Source organism: Cupressus sempervirens, chromosome 4 (genome assembly GCF_028749045.1).
Source record: "Cupressus sempervirens isolate cs-2001-9-10 chromosome 4, ASM2874904v1, whole genome shotgun sequence".
NCBI lineage: Eukaryota > Viridiplantae > Streptophyta > Pinopsida > Cupressales > Cupressaceae > Cupressus > Cupressus sempervirens.
The window spans coordinates 37,998,607-38,020,448 of NC_143121.1; the positions used below are offsets into that span (position 1 = coordinate 37,998,607).

At 35.8% G+C, this 21,842-nt stretch overlaps 1 pseudogene; it reads right to left on the bottom strand.

The window, feature by feature from the left end:
* Window positions 1-21,328, bottom strand: part of LOC149559827 (uncharacterized) — a 45,301-nt pseudogene extending 23,973 nt beyond the window's left edge.
* Between the last annotated feature and the right edge of the window lie 514 nt (window positions 21,329-21,842).

Genomic DNA, 21,842 nt, shown 5'->3' on the forward strand with positions numbered 1-21,842 from the left:
ATCAATCACCTACCTTCCTTCCCTCTAAGGTTGTTCCATCTTGCTTGGCAATTTGGTTCCTAGTTCTGGGCCTTTCCCATTCCTTGGACAAGGTTTAAATTAGTGAACCCACCAAGGGCACAACTTCTAGGTCTTGCCCCATAGAATATAATAGTAGGGTAGGAAGGTTCAAATTTCTACTTAAGATGTAGGTTGGTGGTCAATACACAGGAAAATTGTGTGCAATTTTCAAGAGAATCTCTAGAGAAGTTGAAGAACCTAAAACCATGCCTAGACTTAGTGTATGCAGTTGGATTTGCACAAAGCCAAAATAGAAAAGCCCACCCAACATATGAATGAATACAAATTTAATTGCTTCCCCATGCTCTTACCTTTATTACCCACAAATGAATGAAATTTTTCTATTTTACTCAGAAAATCAATGAAACATTTTTTTTGGTTATAACATTGAGTTGGTCAAAATTTAACTTAGGAAAACATAGTTGGTCAAAATTTTGACCAAATTGGGCATACAATTTTTATTTTCGACCAACACAGGAATGAAAAAAAAAAAAAAAGAAGGAATCATATCTTTGGTCAAAAATTTTGGTAGAAAAACAAGTGCAAATGTACTAGTGTAACAAAATATAACAAAACAAGGTTTTACCAATTGTAATTGGTATAGATGAAGATGTCTATAAGCTCCTTGTTGTTGACATTGCAGTCAACAATATCAGAGTGGTGATTGAAGGAGGCGTCCACACTTCATCATGAGCTAAAGAATACATTTTTAGCAAAGACATTTGTAATGGATAAAGATAAAATGGGGTACTAGATGCATCCTAAATATAAGTTGAGTCAATAATGCATGCAAATTTTAAATGAATGGTTAAAGGTTTAAGGGTTATTTACATGAAGGCTATGCACTACAACCCTTACCATGTTGACTATGTTCACAGGTGTCAAAAATTCCTTTAAGAACACATCATATTTTAGATCACAATCCATAAGATAGCATAAAATATAAACATCTATTGAAATTTTATTATTACTTAAGATTAATTACTGCTTACCTTCATATAATTAACTCTATGTATCAATTCATCTACAAATGCCACTATCTCCTTAGTTTTGTTTTGTTCCAAGACAAGGGTAAGAATTTCTTTACTATATCTATTTATCATCTAAGTAGCCATGAAGTTGGGGTCAACACTAAATGCGATGTCATCTAAACATGCTGCCTCAATTTCAAATCATATTTGATCTGTTGCTATTTTTTCTTTTCCTATCAATAAGTATCAAGTTTTGACATCGATATCAATAAAATTATACCAAAATAACTCCAAAGCCATAAAGAAAAGAACATAATAATGTGACATTTTATTTCTATATAATTAGTACAATTACACTAATTAAGGCTTACCTTTGTTGAAGGTGTCTAAGGTACATCCCCACATATGCCTTGTGGTGGATCCATGTTTCCATGTGAAAAAGATTAGCAATTCTTAGCAATTAACATCAAAATTAAAGTAATAGAGTTACCAAAAAAAATTATAAATAAAATAGGAGATTGTATATTGGAGTCAAATTGATTGGAGGTAATTGGTTTAAAATATGTTATACTTACTAGTCCTATGATAGTAATTTTTTTTGTATCTACATGATTCAAATTTTAATCTATCAAAAGCTCTTCCCCCACACTTATTGATTTTATCGCACATACAAAAACATGATTTCCCTCACATGCCTCAAATATACAATTTGATCACTTATTAGTTGACACAAGTTGAGAACTATTTATAAATCTTGCAATATTCCTTGTTGCTTTTGGCCTTTCTTCAATATACATAGTGATCCTTTTACTTTGATCATTTTATTTGCATTGTATACAATTTGGTGATAATGGATATCTATGCATACTTTTTTTTTTATATATTACAAAATCCACATCCACTTATTGTAATTGTAACAAGGTCCTACATACTCCATCAATTCAATAACTTTCTTAAAATTGACCTTTGTGCCTTCCATGGAAAATAAGCCCAAACCATGTAATGAAGATGGAGCTATGTGAGTAATCCTTTTGTTAACATAAAAAATCATGTTAATTGGAGGTAGTTCCTTGGGTACCCATTCTTTTTGAAAATGTGTGTACCTTAAGGGAACCTTTCTATCACCTTTGGTCTCATTATCATAAGAAAAGACCCTCCCTGAACAAGGAAAAAATGTATTTGTTTATTGATTTTCTTCTAATTTTTTGACCTCTAGTTGATCTCCCTATTTTAGACCTATTAGATGTCTCACTTTTGTCTTCTATTCTTGCATTTTCCTCACTCGAGAAAGATAGATCAGATAACTACCTATTTAGTGATGCCTGCAATTCATAAAATGAGAGACATAGTAGGACTAAACTTGATGTGGATGGTAAAGAGTCAACACAAAAATAATAAATTTTATCTATAGGGTCTATTGACTTATACCTATCGATCCATGTCACTATGCATGATCTTGGTCAAAGGCATTAAATTTCCTACATATGTAGATCACTTATCTTAATTATTGACATAAAGTTCAATTTGTCTATTAGTGACTCAACACTTCATCAATTGGTGACATTGCTACTAAGCTCTATAGTTGCTACTGAGCTTATCATTTAGTTTGTAGTTTTATCCAAGTGATTCGGTTGTTCCTAAGATAAGTAGTTAGAATATAGTGTCTATTGAGCACGTAAGTTAGTTTGTAGTGTTCTCTAAGCTACGTAGTGTTTATTGACCTTCAGATACAAAGTTTAGTGCAAACAAAGTGTAGTAGAGGCTATCAAGCGAATCAGTGGAAGTGAAGAAGATCACAGTGTTAACCAAGCTCAATAGTGTTAATAAAGTCCAATAGTGTCTACTAAGCTCACATGGTTAACAAAGTGGATCTAGTATTGACCAAGTCATGTAGTGTCAACTGAGTGATCTAGTTACTACTGAGTTTCTTAGAGTTTACCAAGTCACATAGTGCTAACCAAGTTCAAGCTACTTGGAAGTGATCACTATGGATTGATATTAAAGTTCAATTGATTGCCAAAGATTGTTGAGCATTGATAGTGTTTGTTGTATATTAGAACATCATCGAGTTTGTCTTTAGAGCTTGAGTTACAATAATTGAGCCAACTTTGTGGATTATGATGAAATTGATATTGTAGCTGACTTCAGTAAGTTGTAATTTGGATTGATATATATCTAATGCATTTTATCATATCCAATATATATGTGAAGAGAATATGATGAGTAGAAGTGCAAATTAAAGAATGTTACAAGCAGTATAAGGTATAGCAAAGATTTATCTATCACAAATTAGAGTTGCAAATCAGAGATTAGCCACTAGTTCATCCTAATAGGTGTGGTAGTCAAATCCTTTAATAGGGTAGTGTTGTCACTTAGTTTTGCACCCTTGTCCAGAGCCTATGTATGAGGACAACCTAGTGAAACATGGAAACAACCTCCAACCTATGGGACTTGAACTATGAGGTTGAGTCTCCAGAGAAGGCCGACTTTCTCTTACTATTAGGGTACACCTAACTACTCTTGGAGAGGAAAAGGGAGAAGGAGAGCATGAAAACAAATCTACCTAGTCTAATCTAAAGAGGTGATGCACCAAAATAGAGTGTTCAGACCAATCTCCACCCATATATGCACTATTGAACCAGAATGAAACTAAGGATATACACATCCAGACTTGCTTTAATCTAATAACCACATGCAGATCAAAAAACCAAGATGAATGACACAAGAAAAGAGAGGTTCACTTATATCTCATTCACAAGCCAACAGAGATATAGTCATGCATATTATAGATTTTCACAAAACAATGGCAAAGGAAAAGAGTCCTTGCACTTTCATACCAATGGCTGAAGGAGATAAGTAGAGAATCATACAATTCAGTGGCATAGGGGAATTTACACTGGAATTATAGAGAAACAATAGTGAGAAGTCAAAGAAAGGTTGACTTAAAAAAATCTAGAAAAGTTACCTTTATAGTTAAGGCATAACTGAAATTTTCCCTCCAAAATCATCCTGCAACCACTGTCGTTGAGTCCTATAAGGAACAATCATGGAGAAAATTTGATTTGGGTACAGATCCAAATGCAAATGATATCTGATCCTCTATATCAAATGATGCCATGAGAAGATAGAAATGATGCCATTAATTGTCCTAATCAGGTAGATGTATCGACTAAGATGGTGGAGTATTCCTCTTCATTCAGCATTCACTTCTGGTAGCTGGAATCGATCATGAAGATCAGTGCGTAAAACTCTTAATTTTCCCTGTTCCTATCTCATGAATAAGCAAGGTCAGACTAGTCAACCTATCCTTGGCACCAAGATGAGCCACGTGGACCAATAGCCTTCTTTCTTTCTGCCACCTCGTAAGGTCTTCTTGTGTTGACCACTCTTTTCTAACTAACCGTGCCATCTTGTTAAAACCTGACCGCGACAGCTTACAACATAACCGCCAGCCCTTAACTATCAACCTTGGATGGGCTTGCAAGACACATGTCACCAAGCTGCTATGTCACTATGAATATATTTCGAGTGCTTTCTCATAGCAAGATAGCACCCATCATAGATCTTCCTTAATCTGGCGATTGCGAAGACTCACCATTTCTTGCACTTGCCTTTAAGACTTTTGTGCCCACAGACCACTGTCAGCACACTTGGCACAACCTAACATCTTAATCAGCTTGAATTGGTACCATCCTTGTAGCTTTATAACACTCAGCCCCACTGATCCACATGGGGAAAGGGCACTATGTCACTAACATTAACATCCTCATAGTTCTTCATAGCGAGATAGCACCTATCATGGATCTTCCTTTAGATCTATGATGACCCACAAAATTGTACTATTGTGCATCAAGTTGGCGAAATGGACCAATGAAAAAAATGCCACCGTACTATGACCCATTTGACAACTTCCACCGAGGACAAGCTATACTATCACTTTGGAGAAGGGCGAACCCATTAGTCATCTATGCCATGCATTTTCAAGGCGTTCTGTCACTATGGGTATATATCGTGCAACTCACAATAGCAACATGACACCAACCATGGATCAAATTCACATCTACGGTGTTCGAGCTTTTTGTAGAATTGCGTACCTAGTTAATTGGATGGGCCAATAAGATCTGGCTTCATACTTTGACCTGTCTAACAACTGCCATGGAAGACAAGCCACCTATTCATCCTGCAGCCCACAAGACAAAAATGGACCCACATGCCACACATCATCGAGGCACTATGTTGCTATGGGTATATATTGTGCAACTCTCAATGGCGTGATAATTCCTATCTTAGATGTTCCTTGATCTGGCGGTGAGCAAGATGGGTTTGTCCTATCAGTATATTGACTAATAGAAACTAGCCATGCACCAACCTGTTTGAAAACCCTCGTTTGTGGCCCACCAAGTGAAACAGGACCCACATTCTGCACAATCATATTTAGCCAATGAAAACTGACCAACTGCCAATGTGTCTAACAAATCACATCATGATATCTAATAGGGCATACTTGGGACCCACTGTATTTCCAAACCTTGCCACATGATCACTTTCTGTTTGGGCGCTATGTCACTAACGACAAGAAGCCCAAATTTTTTGATAGTGCCATGGTGCCCACCATAGAACTGGAAAAACCCAGCACTGAAGAAACAATTAGGGAAAAGGGGACCCACTTGACACGCAACAGAAGGGTGCTATGTTGCTAATGCAAAACATTGTGCAACTTTCAAAAGTGACATAGCACCAACCATTGATCCAGATTGATCCAACGATGAGGAACTTGCAGGCCCGCAGAAATATATCATAAGTTTGATTTTAAAAAATTTTCAATGTTTCTCAGGCATTAAAATAATATTAACTCTATGAACTAGCCGTTGGGTGGGGTTTGTATTTAAAATTCAAATTTGGTAGGGTGCAAAAATAGAAACATTTTTGGTGACTCACAGGGGATGTGAGCTTGCTACGCATATGACCAATGGCCTGAAGCATTCATTGGGTTACAGAGTCATAAAAAACATGTAGATTCTGAGCATTGTGAAACCCTAACCCTACCTCTAGGAGGAAAATCCAGAAAACTTTGTCTCTGCAACTGGAACCAGAGACCAAAACTCCTTTTGCAACCTTCAAAATTTTGAAAAGTGGCTATCTAACAAAGAGATAGCCTATGCTCATGCACTTCTTGGAAAGCAAGAAACAAATAGAGAACATAACTAAACTACTATGTACATGGAACCTCAAACCTTGTCAGAAACATGGCTTAAGATAAATCCCATTGACTGGGATGGGTAGAGTCTCACCATCAAGCTTGCTTAACTAGAAAGCATTGGCTTGTTTACAAATTTCAATCAGATAGGGACCACTCCACAGTGTGTCAAATTTTGAGTGTCTTCTTGGTTTTTCCCTATCTACGTCCCATTTCAGAACTAGATCTCCCTCCCTAAAGATCCTGACCCTAGCCTTTTTGTCAAAGTTCCTTTTCACCTACTGCTGGTGTGTCTCTAGGGTTTGCATAGCTATATTTCTTTTTTCTTCTAGCTCCATCAGCTCTACTATTCTCATTGTCATGACATCATCTTCAATCAACTCTAGCTGATGAGCTAGTTCCAGGGATGGAAATTCCAACGAAATTGGAAGCCTTTCTTCTCTGCCATATACCGGCACAAATGGTGAATTTCCTATTGATCTTTTAGGTGTTATCCTATCAGCCCATAGTGCAGTCCTTAAATTTTTATGCCAACACCTTTGGTTATCCTCAACTGTCCTTTTAATGATTTTGATCAAGTTCTTGTTGGAGGACTCAGCCAGGCCATTACCCCGAGGCTAATAATTTGAGGATGTGCTCAAATAGATATTATGGTGCACTACCCATGCAAAAATCTAAGCTCCAACAAAATACTTTGCATTATCTGAAATAATGGTTGAAGGGGCACCAAACTTGGTCACAATTCCATCAAGGAATTCAATAACTAAAGATTCAATGGCATCCTTCAATGCAACTACCTCTGTCCATCTGGTGAAGTAATCTGTAGCAACTAAAATCCATTTGTGGCTAGAACTGGAAGGAGGATTGATAGGGCCTATGAAATCCAATCCCCATTGAGCAAAAGGCTGATCCACCTAGATAGGATGAAGGGGAAGAGCTGCAAGTATTTTTTTTCCAGAGAAGAAGGCACATTTTTCACACTTCCTTACATACTTATGACAGTCATGGAATAGAGATGGGCAATAATAACCAGCCCTCATGGCCTTCATTGCAGTTGTTTTAGCTGAGAAGTGGCCACCATCAGGACCATCATGAAGCTCTTTGATCATTCTTTCAGCCTGGTCTATATCAAGACATCTAAATAGGGCTCCATTAAAATCTTTTCTAAAAAGGATACCATCAACTATGACGTAAGGGATTGATTGTAATCTATACTGTCTCCTTTTAGTCCTATCTAATCCTTGAGGGTATCCATTCCCTAATAAGAAGCTCTTCATATCATCCATCCAATTCCTTGGGCCATCATTTCTTGCTTCTTGTTCTTCTGTTAATACCATGATAACTTCTTCATCTGGTTCTTGAGATGATAACATTTGTTTACACAATCCTTTCCCTCTTACTAGCTTGGTAATATAAATGTTAACATCATATTCCATTACCTTTGTAATCCAACGAGCTCTTTTCTCACTAATATCCTTTCTTAAAAGGAACTCCTTCACACTGGCATGGGGTACTAACAAATGAATCTTGTAATGGGATTGGAGGTGTCTGAATTTCTTCAAAGCTCTGATGACTGCAAGGGCTTTCTTCTCTACATAGATATACTTATCTTCATATTCCTTAAGACCTTCACTAAAGAAAGCTATGGGCTACTCTTCATTTTTGTCATTTTTTTGGGTCAAGATAGTAGAAATGCTTGACTCACCACCTAAGGTATAAAGAATGATATCCTTCTCAAAATTTAGGTTCATGAGAGTAGGGGCTAAGGCTATGGTTGCCTTGATCTCTTCAAAACTTTCCTTCCCTTCCTTGGTCCATGCAAAGACTATACCTTTCTTGAGGATAACTGTAAGAGGTTTCACCATAGTGGCAAGATTCAGGATAAATCTTCTCACAAAATTTATCCTACCTAGGAAACTTTGCAGCCATTTCTTGTGTTTAGGAAGAGGGAGAGCAAGTATTTCTTTTGTTCTCTCTAGATCAATGGTTAAGCCATCCTTAGATACAATATGTCCTAATAATTTCCCTTGGTTAGTAGCAAAGACACACTTGCTTGGGTTAAGGGAAACCCCAAACTCTCTACATCTTAAGAATACTTGTCTGAGATGATGAAAATGATCATCTACATCCTTTGAATACATAGTGATATCATCAAGGTAAACTAAGACAAACTTGTCAAACAATCTTTTGAAGGCCATCTCCATTGCCTTTTGAAATGTAGTACCTGTATTGGTTAGCCCAAATGGCATCTTACAATAAGCATAGGTACCCCATTTAGTGGTAAATGTAGTCTTGTACTTGTCAGACTCTTTAATCAGCACTTGATTGTAGCCAGAAAATCCATCAAGAAATGAAAATCTCTTTGAACCATTGACCTTGGATAAAATTTTCTCCATAGAAGGGAGAGGATGGCGATCTTTAAGGGAAGCTTATTTAAGGTCCCTAAAGTCTATGCACAATCTAATTTCCCCATTCTTCTTCCTAATAGGGACAAGGTTTGCTACCGATGATAAGTGCTTGATGGGAAAAATTATATTGGCCTCAATCAATTTGGAAAGCTCTTTTCTCATTATGTGTTCAATTTTAGGATTCACTGGCCTCTATTTTTGTCTTACTGGTTTTGCATCATCAACTAAATCTATGGTATGCTGAAATAACCTTGGGTCAAAACCCTTTAAATCATCATATGTCCAAGAAAATACATCATTAAACTCTTGACATAGATGAATAAAATTTTCTTGTTCAATTTCAGAACATACCTTCCCCACATTCAAGGATTTTTCATCAGCAACCATGATTGGAGTATGATCATCTTCATCAGCACCTAGGTTCATGGCCCTGCCTCTTACTTGATCATCAGGATTGAAGACACTTTATAAGGTAATGAGACCTTTAGGTAGCTTGTTGGAGTTGAGATGAATGATCTAATCACCATACTGATCTTGTAGTCTTAATTGATTTCTCTCTGAAAACTCTGCCTCATTCTGCAAGAAATTGGCAATTTTCTCATCAGACTCAAACACTTGCCAATGGTTGTTATTGTCAAGGATGGTAGGCCTTACTACCACTCTAATTTTTTTCTTCTTCTCCTCCTCAAGATTCCCTACACATCATAAGATGCACTTATTGCTGCAAGTCTATCAGCATGTCTGTTTTCCTTTCTAGGGATGCTTTGAATATTAAATGCATTAAAACCTTCAAAAAAATCCCATACTCTATGTTTATAAGACTTGAGCAAATAATTCTTGGTGGTATTGTAATTTCTCACTTGATTAACCACCAACTCACTGTCTCTATACACCCTTAAGGCTTGAATTCCTCTCTTTTGAGCAAGTAGGAGACCTTGGATCAAGGATTCATACTCGACCACATTATTGGTGCAATTGAATTGGAGCCTAAAGGAGAAGTAATATCTTACTTGTGCAGGAGAAACCAACATCACACCAGCCCCTAACCCATTTTTATTCCTTGATCCATAAAAGTACATGCTCCATATCCCACTTACATCTTCTTTAGCACCCACAAGATTGGGAACTAGAGCATCCTTTTCCAATATACAATATGTACTGAGACCTGTCTCAAGGATCTCTAACATAGGGTCAAATTGATATGCATCAACCCACTCATCCAAGAAGAAATTAGGTATCTCTACCAGGGGAGTGGTGGAGTCCTTCACTATGTCATTTTCATCCATCTCTAGAATAGGGCAATTCATGTTGATGGCATTAGGGATGTAGGTTTCGGTATGATGGAGGGCCTGAGGCTCTGCTCTAATTGAAGCATTGGCTCCATATCTTGTTTTAAAGAACATATATGACCAATCAGAATATATGTAACCACTTATTTGGGCAGTAAAATCTCTTGATAGGCAGATGGCAAAATATGGCTTGACCTCAGCAACAAAGATATCTTGGGTTATAGTACAACTAGGGCATACATGTAAGGACATCTCTACATTCCTAAGGATCCCTATAGTCTTGAGAATACTACTGTCCAACTGTAATACATCCCTAACAATGGGTTCATATTTCATTCCCAAAGCATTAGCAACACACCTAGGCATCACTGAACTACTAGCCCCAAAATCAATCATGCAATTATGGACTAGCTTGCCCCCTATAATTAGAGAAACATAGAATGGAGGAGGTCTAACCTTTTTACTTGTTTCTACCTCCCTTAATGGTTGTACTAGGCTTGTGTCACTTTCCATGCTAAGTGTCTGATCCTTTGGTTCAATTCTTTCCAATTCTTGCTGCTTCAACCTCTTTTGCATGGGTATAGTAGCAACAACATCCCACATGGAGATGTTCACATTTGTCTTCTTCATTTACTCCACCACACTGAATGGCATAGCAAGTGCTTTGGTGGAAACTTTGGGAGTTGCAATCGTATAAAGTTGAGATGGAATAGCCTATGGATCACTTGTATCTTTTCTACCATGGTTTTTCCTTTGCTGTTGAAAGGTACTTGGTTGATTATTTGTTGCTTGCTCATGAGATACTACATTCAAAGTTGAGGCCTGATTGGGAGGAGGAGGGATAGCATCTTCCATTGCTCTTCTTTTTCTTCTAGTGTTATAAGCAATGGAATCTTAGTTTACATTACAACGCTCCTCCATCTAATGATTCATAAAAGAGAAATTACCCTGTCTTTGCATATCTGAGGCATCCTTAAATTCGTCCTCCTTGTATGCTTGTTCTATTGCAGGTTCTTGGACTGTCAAGGCCATTAAAGATTTAGCCTTCTAACACATACAATAGGCATAGGAGTAGTTACAAGAGGGACAAAAATCTTGATCTTGGGCCACATTGTTTTGAGGGACTATGGCCCTAGTTTGGTAAATTTGAGGTTGAAGCATGGCCACCCTACCTATTTTGATCAAAAGAATGGTTCCAATGATTAGGATTTAGAGGCCTACCACCGCTTAGAGTTTGATATTGCAATTGATGAGGCTTACTACCTTGAGCTTGCTGTCTTTCTAAAGTCACCCCCTTGTTGCTCATTTTCTGCATCATAGAGAAGTTGTCCTCCAGCCTCTTTCTATGATCTTCTAACTTCTTCCCTTGATATTGAAGTTTTTTATCAAGGTCCTTCTCTCTTTTGTCCATGTTCTGCATTAGAGATTGCATTATTTCTTTGATTTCATCTATCCCATTTGAAGATGTGGAAGCTTGAGGGACTGGGACAAGGGATTGTGATGTAGAAGTTATGGGAAGAGGGGCCATTGTTGGTTGATTATTTGGAACATTAGGGAAGAAAGGCATAGGAGGCCTTGGAGCTAGTTTACCTCCCTGTATCAATATATTTTCTGCCTTTATCACTATATCATAAGCATTAGGCAAGGTATCTCCTCCCATAGTTTGGATTGTAGTGGCAATATCACTGTTAAAAGCTCTAAGGTAATGCAAGAAGGCATTTCTAGGGGTAGGCTTCACCGAAGTAGGTATTCTATCCCATGTCTTTTGAAATCTATAGTTAAAATTAGTCATACATTCATGGGGGGCTCTTATTATAGTAGTCAACTACTCTAAAAGTGACAAATAGTCACTCTTATCCTCAAAATGTTTGCACAATCTTGCTCCTAATCCATCCCAATCTATTATAGAACCATGAGCTAAACCTCTATACCATTATAGTGTTTTTCCTTTCAAGGATGAGGCTAGGAGCCTAACTACAACATCATCCTCTATGATGCCATGGATATTCTAGACATTTGCAACCTCTTGAATGTGTTCTGAGGGGGAGATAGAAGTTTCACCAGTAAACTCTGGTATACTTTTAAGTGCAACTATTGGTATGTCATGTCTTTGGGCTAACAAGAGAGGGCTCCCACCATTAAAGGTGGAAAAAGTATGAGCTCAAGGCAATTCCATATAGACAAGTGATCTTTTGATATGCGTTGATGGAAATTTAGGCTGAGATCTAATAGCAGGAGGAGTAGAGATAGATCTTGTAGGAGTATTTGTTACTATTGCACTCCTAACTAGTAATAAGGATATTCTAGTCTTCCTTCTTCTAGGGTTTGAAAATGAAAGCTCTTGGTACTAAAATTTACTTCTAGAAGATGTCCTTGTTCTAGCTCTGGGCATAAATCACTACAATTTTGGACTAGAACCAAATATGCATTTGAAGCTTAGAGTCGCCAAGTACTTTGAAGAATGAGCCTCTTGAAGGCTTGAACACTGAAGGTAGTACTATCTCTTTAGTATTGACCTTGAAATATTCTCTTTTGACACCAACAGACTTGAAATTTTCTAAAAGATGTAGTCCCACCAGGCATGCCAAAAATTGTTGTCACTTAGGTTTGCACCCTTTTCCAAAGCCTATGCGTGAGGACAACCTAGTGAAACATGGAAACAACCTCCAAGCTATGGGACTTGAACTGTGAGGTTGAGTCTCTGGAGAAGGCCGGCTTCCTCTTACTATCAGGGTGCACCTAACTACTCTTGGAGAGGAAAAGGGAGAAGGAGAGCATGAAAATAAATCTACCTAGTCTAATCTAAAGAGGTGATGCACCAAAATAGAGCGTTCAGACCAGTCTCCTCCCATATATGCACTATTGAACCAGAATAAAACTAAGGATATACACATCAAGACTTGCTTTAATCTAATAACCACACGAAGATCAAAAAACCAAGATGAATGATACAAGGAAAGAGAGCTTCACTTATATATAATTCATAGGCCAGTAGAGATATAGTCATGCAGATTACAGATTTTCACAAAACAATGGCAAAGGCAAAGAGTCCTTGCACTTTCATACCAATGGCTGAAGGAGATAAGTAGAGAATCATACAATTTAGAGGCATAGGGGAATTTATGATGGAATTACAGAGCAATAGAAGAGAAAAGTCAAAAAAAGGTTGACTTAACAAAATCTACAAAATCTACAAAAATTTTCTTTATAATTTAGGCATAACTAAGATTTTTCCTCCAAAACTGTCCTATAACCATCGCCATTGAGTCTTGTAAGGAACAATCATGGAGAAAATTTGATCTAGGTATAGATCCAAATGTAAATGATATCTGATCCTTTGTAAAAAATAATGCCTTGAGAAGATAGAAATGGTGCCATTAATTGTCCTAATCAGGTAGATGGATCGACTAAGATGGTGGAGTGTTCCTCTTCATTCAACATTCACTTCTGGTAGCTGGAATCGATCATGAAGATCAGATTCATGTAAAACTCTTAATTTTCCCCATTCCTATCTCATGAATCAAAAAGGTCAGCCTTGTCAACCTATCCTTGGCACCAAGATGAGCTACATGGACCAACGACCTTCTTTCTTTCTGCCACCTCACAAGGTCTTCCCATGTTGAACACTCTTTTCTAACTAACCATGCCATCTTGTTAAAACCTGACCACGATAGCTTACAACACAACCGCCAGCCCTTAACTATCAACCTTGGACGAGCCCACAAGACACATGTCACCAAGGCACTATGTCGCTATGAATATCTTTTGAGAACTTTCTCATAGTGAGATTGCACTCACCATAGATCTTCCTTAATTTGGCGATCATGAAGACTCACCATTTCTTGTGCTTGCCTTTAAGACTTCTGGACCCATGAACCACTGTCAGCACACCTGGTACAACCTAGCATCTGACTTAGCCCAAAGTGGTACCATCCCCACAACTTTATAACACTCAGCCCCACTAATCCACATGGCGAAAGGGTGCTATGTCACTAACGTTAACATCCTCACAGTTCTTCATAGCAAGATAGCACCTATCGTGGATCTTCCTTTAGATCTACACTGACCCACAAAATTGTACTACTACACATCAAGCTAGTTGAATGGACCAATGAAAAAAATGCCATCGTACTATGTCCCATCTGACAACTGCCACTGAGGATGAGCTGTACTATCACTTTGGAGAAGGGTGAGCCCATTACGTCATCTGTGCCAAGCGTTGCCGAGGTGTTATGTCGCTATGGGTATATATCATGCAACTCATAATAGCAACATGATTCCAACCGTGGATCAAATTCACATCTATGGTGCTCAAGCTTTTTGCAAGACTGCATACCTAGTTAATTGGATGGGCCAATAAGATTTGCCTTCATACTCTGACCTGTTTGATAGCTGCCATGGAAGACAAGCCACCTGTTCATCCTACGGCCCACAAGATGAAAATGGACCCACATGCCATGCATCACCGAGGCACTATTTTGCTATGGGATATATCGTGCAACTCTCAATGGCAGGATAATGCCTACCATAGATGTTCCTTGATTTGGCGGCGAGCAAGATGGGTCTGTCCTGTCAGTATACCGACTAATAGAAACTGGCTACATGCCAACCTGTCTAACAACCTTCGTTTGTGGCCCACCTAGTGAAATAGGACCCACATTCTACAAAATCATCTTTAGCCAATGAAAACTAACCAACTGCCAACACGTCTGACAAATCACATCATGATATTTGATGGGGCATACTTGGGACCCACCATATTTCCAAACCTTGCCATAGGATCACTTTCCATCTGGGCACTATGTTGCTAACAGCGAGAAGCCCAAATTTTCCAATAGTGCCATGGTGCCCACCGTGGAACTGGCAAAACCTAACATCAGAGAAATAATCAAGGAAAAGGGGACCCACTTGACATGTGGCAGAACGGCGCTATGTCACTGTTAGTAACCAATATGAGCATGTTTTTAAAACTTGGAGTTTGTGTTTTTGAACCACTTTGAACCTTAGTTCAAAGTAGTTTGAAATGGTTCAATGGTTCATATAACCCATTCTACAAGTTCAATACAATCAAAGTTAAACTTCAAGTTCAGAGTTTTTGAACCACTTCGAACTGAAGTTCGAAGTAGTTCAAAGTGGTTCGATAGTTCAAGGCAAATTTGAATTGCAGAATGGCTAGCTTAGGAAAGTTCAAAATTTTGCCAAAATTCATAATTCAGTTTCAGTTAGCCCAACAATTCAAAAGATGCAAAAGTGCATATCAAGATGAAGACTTGGTTTGATGGATTCAACTGCAAGACTTCCAAAGTGCAGAAACTATTATATGCAGTATCAGCCTTCATAGGAAGTTTCATGGATTCAATTTTTCAGTTTGGGTGTTTGGTGTTACTATTGCCAGATTATAAATGTGGTGGTATTTAATTAAAGATGATCCATTCATAAAAAGGGAAAAGATGAAAGGCAATCAGACGTCATTTTGGGATTTAACTCTAAATATGAAGAGAAGCTTGCTTTTTGGATCAAGTTCAGTAAGTCAGATTTTCTGATAGTCATATAGACCCTCAAAAAGAGATCTATAACTTTTGACTCAAGAACTATTTTCAAAATATCCTTGGTGAGAATGTGGAGAACTAGGATTTGGATTACATATCCAAAATTCAGCAAGATCCAATAGTGGGATAAATAGTTATGCATCCTGCACCAAGACCCATTTTTTCTAACAGAGTTATTTCGAATCTGCCCAGAATCAACAATATTTTCATATTGGAATAATATAATAATGTGCCACTTGTCCAAGTCTCACTTAATATGTCAAATTATTCTTATAAAATTTTTACATCAATGTTTTATAAGGTTATCAAAACATAAATGAGGAAAAAAAAAGAGATGTAAATGGGAGCAACCACAAAGAGAGCCAATTTCAAGATTCAGTTAGGAAACTGAAAAGCCACAAGAAAGAATAGGTTAAATATGCCAACATCAAAGACAACAGGGGTTCCAATTTTCTAAGTTTTGGCTGGGAGACTTTGGGCTACAGTAGAACAGAGGCTGTGAATACAGTGATAGGGGGGAAAGATTGGATTTCTCTGAGACTTTGTGCTATAGGAGGTCCTATTATTTTTCTTGTTTGATTCTGACTTCTTCTAGACTGTAGACTTTGAGCTTAGGGTAGGGAGGAGATCTTGCAAAATCATTTTTTATTTCCTTGGGAGATAGGGAGAGGCAAAGCATGGGCAGATTTTTCTGTTTCTGAACTATGTGTCTGAGATAGAGAAAAAGTTTTGGTGATTGATGTAATATTGTGAAAATAGTTTTTGTTTTTCTTTAAATAATGGTCCGATTTTAATGTGTAAAGGAGTCCTTGTGTTCTTTTACAGTCAAGGAAGGGAGGCTAAAGGTTAAACATATTATACTTTTTTGATAATGTGTTTTTCCTTCCACTGAATTTGGACTTTGAGTCATTTCCAGTTTTTCCTGAAATTATAGTTTGTTTTCATTGTTTCTTTATTATGTTGATGTTCCAAACATCTTTCAAAGCTCTAATTTTAATTCTATCAAGAGGGCGGAGGTTAGGTATTCATTTACATTATGTGATATAGTGTACAACAAATTAACTTTGTGTAATCTATTGTATTCTGTTTCCTTTCTTTTCAATTCTTAGGTTTCACATCTACTCTATGTTTATAGATAGATGCTTGGTATCCTTTTGTGCTTTCCAATTAAAAGTACCTATAATTAATTCATTGTAAATCTTTCACGGGGAGCTATACCCGATAAAATTTAGAGGAAGGTTATTAATCTAATAATAACCTATCCAACTGTTGGTGTTGATTTGTTCTTTCATTTGGGCATTCAGGGTCAGATTTTCATGTACTTTCTTGAAGGACAATCTGTTCACTAACAGTCGCTAGTGCAAAACATCATGCAACTTTCAAAAGTGACATAGCACCAACTGTTGATCTAGATTGATCCAACGATGAGGAACTTGCGGGCCCGCAAAAACATATCATAAGTTTGATTTTTTAATTTTTTTGATGTTTCTCAGGCATTAAAATAATATTAACTCTAGGAACTAGCCGTTGGGTGGGGTTTGTATTTAAAATTCAAATTTGGCAGGGTGCAAAAATAGCAATAGGTAGACTTAACAATCTTTGCTAAATCATTTAATTGAGTGCATACTTCATTGTATGTTTGTAAATCCTTTGACAAGGTGGAGCTCATAGTCCTTATTGCTCCTAATAGGACAGATAACCAAAAGTGGTCAATTGTAAGCCATAACAAGTTAACTTTATAACATAGTACTAAATCTTATGGGTATCATCCCAACCCTAATTTTACTTTCTAATTGAAAGGTTTCTGGGTCATCATATCTTGTGTCAAATTTTTATGAATGTATATTTTCTTTCATTATTTTGTGCATGTAATTAGATTAGAATATTATTGGTTAAGTAAGAGAAAGTTTTATTGGTTCCTGATTCACCCCTCCCCTCTTAGTAACCTTGCCTACCTTATATTTCTAAAAAAGTTAGCCAAAAATTATATGATATGTAAGCTATAAATTTCATAGTTGACAAAAATTACATGATGAATTTTACCTCTACTTTATGTGTGGTACCTATGCAAAATTATTGTATATACTCCATGACATTAGAGTTCAACACATAATAAATTAATTATAAAAATATAGAAGTAATGTCTATGAATAAATCAATACGTCATATGTGACATTGATCATAGCTCAACATACATTTCATTGATCATGTCATTGATCATCCTCTTCATCCATGTAATCATTGTGACTATCATCATTATCATCATTGTCCCCTTCATCATATCATCATGACCAACACCACCACCATATTAATCACCATCATCATCATCTTCATCACCATTATCATGACCATGATCATCATCACCATCATCCTCAATGCAGCCAAAACCATCATGATCTTCTTCTACATCATCATCATCATCATCATTGTGTAACAGTCATTCATGATTATCATTTACTTCATCTTTTAATTCTTTAGTATCTTCTTCTTCCATCACATTATACTTTATTGACCTTCCTCTTGGATCATGTCTAATGACAAATGACCAACAAAGTTAATGTGGAATGCCAAACTAAAACACTTTCTCACATTGGCTTGGAAGAGCATAGGACTCATCTCCAAATGCTCAAATGACCTTGTATTAATAATTGTAAATCCATTATCATATTCAATAATAGTCTTATCGGGATCATTTTGATTCAGCCATAGCTTGTACCATTTAATGACAAATAGAACTAATTTGAATGAGTTAAAGCCACACTCAAGTATATCATCCAAAATTCCATAGTATCAAATTTCAGATTTTTTTGGATCTATATCATTGATAGATAAAATATTAGTGACCTTGAATATTACACTTATCCTAGAATAATAAGTTTTCTTTGTTTTGTCTAACATTTTTATGAAAAATTTAAGACCATGGTAGTACACATCTTTGTGGCACTTTATCTACAATGATTAAAACATATTAAGATTATTTGCATCGATCTATGAGTTGATATTAAACTTTTGGATCATGATTAGCAATATTATATGTACCTTTCTACCTCTTAAACCATATGCTAGATCAAGTGCCATTGGCATAACATTAAGATCTCCATTACAATGAGCTTTTTAAATCAATGATGCAACACCATCCCATGTTAATGAGAAACCATTTTATTGAGATTGTTAAATCCATACCATCATCCAATCAAGATTGTTTGCAATATACAAATGAAGTGCATCCCACTCATGACCAACTATAAAGAAAACAAATAGACCACTTAGAAAAAAATTATATTGAATATTTATAATAAGTAATAAACTAAAATAAAATCTTATAATTACCTCTCACTTTCCTCAATACACTTTCCCCATCAAATACACCCCTTCAAGTTTGTTAATAGAGTTGGAATCTAAAATGTGATCTACATGGATATTTGTTGCAAACTTGGGAAGATTACCAATGTACACCATGATCTAGTATACCATATATCCCTCCACCATAGAACCCTTAGGACGTTCTTTTTGTCAAACCAACCCCTTCATAAATTTCAAGTACCTCTCAATCATCCACATTGACCTAGTTTATACAGGCCCACACAATTCAATCTCCTCAACTTGATGGATGGGGTAGTGTTCTTGAGCATTTAAAAAAGATGAAGGTAGATAGTTTTTCATTTCACACATAAGTTGGGGAATTTTTTCTTCTAATATTTTATATCTTTTTTATCAATTTTTTTAGATAATAACCACCTCTAAGAGATTCAACACACAAGAACATATAAACAAGGTTTTATTAAAAAATATAGTAAATTATATAAAAATTAAAGTAAGTCATAAATATAATATATGTACAACAAATCTAAGAAATAACCTCATGTATTTTCTAAGATCATATATACCTTGTTTAACACTATTGTTAGACTGGTGTGGGATGGATAGAGATGGGACATGCTGCAATAATTTAAAAAACTATTTTTTCAATATATTATAAAATAATACAATAAAAAGTACATGCAACTATTCTAATATATTATAAATATATGACATGGCTTACCTTGATGAAAGTATGCTAATCATGTATTTTCAACACTACCTTAAAATCAACTTTCTTTGATACAAGAATGCTTATATTTGTAGCAAACCTTGTGAAAATTTTTTTAGGACTTCTTTTAATGCATCTCTTTGCTACTTTGTTAATAACTAAGGAAGGGAATTCATATTTATCTAGTCTCCATTATTGTTTGATTAAATGAAATTTTTCAGTGCATGATAGGATTCATGAATGTCATTGCAAATTTTGGCAATTTTTACTCTATCACGCCTTCCATTCAATATTTTTTATAGTGTCTTTGTTACATTATTTCTAATATGCATAGCATCAAAAAAATGCATGATTAGGAGATCTTTTTAGTACAACAACCTACTAAATTGAGTGGATAACTTTTTTATTTTCTAAGAAGTTGGTCATTGATGCCTTTACAACTTTCACAAGCATAAATTACATCATTACTAAATAAAATACAATATCAAAATATAAATTTCAAACAAAAATCATAAGATGGAATGACATTACCTCAATGATTTAATCTATCGTATTCCAACTTCCATAGATGAGGTGTCATTCTTCATAGCCTTGATGTTGTCTCTTCTTTCCCATTAAAAAGATATTTTTTAGTAATTCAATACTTATGATTATTGTGGAGAAAGTGCCTAAATTCATCTAACACTTGCTTTAATAAACTTATTAAATGATGAAATTTCATCTTTAGACCAAAAACTAGACATGTGATTTTTCCCTTTGTCATACATAGTGACCCCATTCCACAACTTCAATGGCTCATCAATAAGGGGCTCAATATCTTTAACTTGGTACTTACCTGGTTGAATGAATAGATACATTACATAATTATTATGACTATTTTAATGTCGCGTTTATAAATAAATTTAGATAACTATTAAATGAAAAAATACTTGGTACATTCATTGACAACATTATGTGCTCCCTCTTTGTGTACATCCAAGGAGGAATATTATTGTTAATAAAAAAAATATGCCACACTGAGTAAATAGATCTCATATCTCCAAATGGATCAATATCATCTGCTACCAATGAAAGATTCACATTATGAGGTTCCTTTTTAAATATTGGCTACCTATCTTCTATGTCCTTAAATGCAAAACCCTATGTAGGGATTCACATAATGTCATCTTGACTTCTATTGCATGCATGGTAATCCATAAATTGTACCAAGTTAGTGCATCTGAATAATCATTCAAGATGTGGAATTATGAGAATGTACTGAAGAACCTTGTGCATCACCTTTTCTATTATTTGATCTACCTGATATCTACTAATATGATAATTAGGGCATTCTATTGCAAATTCATGTTGTTTATGATATGGAATGTAATAATTGGGACATGCATGTATTGTCTGATACTTCATTATAATTTGATTAATAATAGTAGATAATTCTTGGTACAAATGAAGCACAATGTTTGATGGTTGTAACAAAAACTCACCTATCAACCTAAAATAAAAAATATGATTTGTTAATATAATAAATAGTAATGGTATGATAACATTGAAGATGACAAAAATGACATAACTTAGCATATGTGACATTGCTACATTGGATAAACCATTCATAAGCTTCAAGTTCACCAACAATACTATAGTAGAGATAAGAGTTTTTTGGGAGCCGTGGTATAGAGGCTCATATTCCTTCTCAAGTATAGGTATATCAAGACCATCTTCATTACCATTATTAGATGTGTTAGTACCATCATCATGATTATCTTGATTGGCTGTGCCAATACTATCATCTTCAGTTGTGTTCTCTGACACATGATCATCTTCTTCCATGGAAGCATTATCCTTGGCTTGGATATTCACACCTCCATGTTCCTCTAGTTTAAAATCCACATTGAGCTATCAACAAAAATCATGTCCCCCTTTAACATGACCATGTTGCCTATAATGAATTTGGGCTGTTGTGATTATAATTCTTTGATTCTTTAAGTCCTTACGCTTTTTCAAAGGACAATTACATTTATCAAGTTTTCTTTAGAACTAAGACCACAATCTAGCAATTGTCTCATTATTTTATTTTGGGTTCATGTATTGGCAAGTGTGGTCTTTCTTCATAGGGAAAATATTTGAGCTATAAATATATAAAATATAAACATAAAAGGATTAGTAGTATCTTGTATATAATAAAAAATAATAAAATATTACAGGATTATACAATTTTTACAAATACATACACAAACCATGCTCACATTATTAGGCCTATTGATCAAATAAGTAAGATTGATAAATGAGTTTCAATACACTTAATCATTTTCTCTATACATGCCAAGTATACAATGGAAGCCGA